Below are 2303 nucleotides of genomic sequence, written 5' to 3' on the forward strand. Positions count from 1 at the left end.
ACAATAAATGAAACTATAAAAATGTGTAAGTGTCCTATCACTACCTCCTCAAACCTACATAGCGATAGTGATGAGAGGTTCCATTCAATGCTTATTATCTGGTAAAGACAAGCCGCACAGTGGCCTCGTGGGTAGCACTTCTGCTGCACAGCACTGGGGTCATGAGTTCGATTCCCGACCATGGCCTTATCTGTGTGGAGTTTGTATGTTCTCCCTGTGTTTGCGTGGGTTTCCTCCGGGTGCTCCGGTTTTCTCCAAAAACATACCGGTAGGTTAATTGGCTGCTATCAAAATTGACCCTAGTCTGTGAGTCTGTCTGTCTGTCTGTCTATGTCTGTGTGTGTATGTATGTTAGGGAATTTAGACTGTAAGCCCCAATGGGGCAGGGACTGATGTGAATGAGTTCTCTGTACAGCGCTGCGTAATTAGTGGCGCTATATAAATAAATGATGATAATGAAGCAAGCGTTTTTCCAATCACGTACTAATTAACATTTCACGCTTTAAGTTTACCTCACAAATACCTGCTTACATTAGGGTATGCAAATTCAAATAGATCTTTGTTTTTTTGCAAAATAACTTCTCCCATGCATTGCTAAACATTTATAGGAAAATAAAGTGGGAATTAATCTACTTATAGAACGTATAGATTATGCAATCAAGTATAACTAGGCTGCGTTTGTTGCTCAACAGTTTAAACAAGTCAATTTCTGGACAGCAGAGCATTCACGGAGCAGCGGCAGGGAGTATGAAATTAAGCTTTCAATCAAGCTCTTTATTCATAAAAGATATCGTACAATAAAAACATCACTTCTGACGGGAAGTATTTGCAATTTACAAAACACATTTCCGATCCTTCCGGTACAAACAGGATAAACGAGAATTTTATAAAAACGAAAAAGCGACTAGCTTATTATATAATTAGTATGACAAAATACAAATCTAATATTCCATCACAAAAGTCTAAAATACAAAAGTGGTATTACAATTCACCACAACGTGGCAGATTTCTACATGACAAGTCAGATCACAATTTAATAATTTACTTAAAAAGGATCTTCCACCTTCAGAGGACTTTAGTTTATTGGTTTGCGCATCATTGTGTGCTCTGTAGCCATGCATTTATACTATCGGTTGTTTATTTTCGTGAACCTGGAATAGGACGCAAGCGTATTCAGGATACAACTGTACCCGTTGCGGAGAGAGACAACAGAGCAGTGCCGTAACCAGGGGCAACAAAGAAAATAAACAACTCTCCCTGATGCTATAAAGACATGGCTAATAGCAAGAAGCTAGAAAGGAAATGATCAATAAGCTAAATTCATATAGACAGGGGAAAAAAATCACATAGTGCTAATTAAACATAAAACTATTGTCATCCTCCAGAGGTTTGTATTTACGGTGCAAGATGGAAAATGATTATATTTCTGCTGTAAAATAAACGAAATAAACGTGTTTAATAGTATATCTGTGCAATTAAAGAACAAGAATCATGCAGAAATAAATTACAGCTTGATGTATAATTTTAGTACAATCATAAAAAGAGAAGTAGCACTTTAGTTTAAAGCAACAATCCCATGAAAAAAGAAAAAAAAAAATCAGGTGTGCTTTTATTTTTTTAAATCACTGTGGCTGGCTATAAGAAGAATGTTGGTATTTACTATCTTAATTTTTTTCTTCAGCCTGCTATTAATGGTTTAGGATTCTTGATTACCATGGCAACCACAGTCACATGATGTAGTGACCAGAGAGGCTTTGACACGCCCCTTTGAGTTCTGTCTGCACTGTGACACCCTCCTTCTCCCCCCTCTGCCCTCACATGACACGCTGAGAGCCAGTGTCTGTGCAGCAGACTATTGGTGTCTGGCAGCCATTCTGTTTGCAAAGGGAGATCATGATTTGTAGGAGGATGGCTAAGAAAAAGGACTAGCATTCTTAAAAGGTAGTTAAATTGCTATTTAAAGAAAATAAATAAATACTTCTTTTACGTGGGATTGCAGCTTTAAAATCACTAATATTTCATTTAAAACTTTCATATAATTGATGTGTCTTACGTGCTGTAAAATATATTTCCATCTTACCACGATCAATATAAACAGGCACTTAAAAGGGATTCCCCAAAACAAAACTATTTTACATATACAGTACATACATGTCATGGCAATGAGGCGCTGAGGTTTTATTCAGGAACCCGACAAAAATCACTTGCAAGATGTTCTGGGGGTAAATGTATCAAGCTGCAAGTTTCCTACGGGTTTGAAATGCGGGGATGTAACAACCAATCAGATTCTAGGGGGGGGAGGA

The sequence above is a fragment of the Mixophyes fleayi genome, chromosome 8, assembly GCF_038048845.1.
Source record: "Mixophyes fleayi isolate aMixFle1 chromosome 8, aMixFle1.hap1, whole genome shotgun sequence".
NCBI lineage: Eukaryota > Metazoa > Chordata > Amphibia > Anura > Limnodynastidae > Mixophyes > Mixophyes fleayi.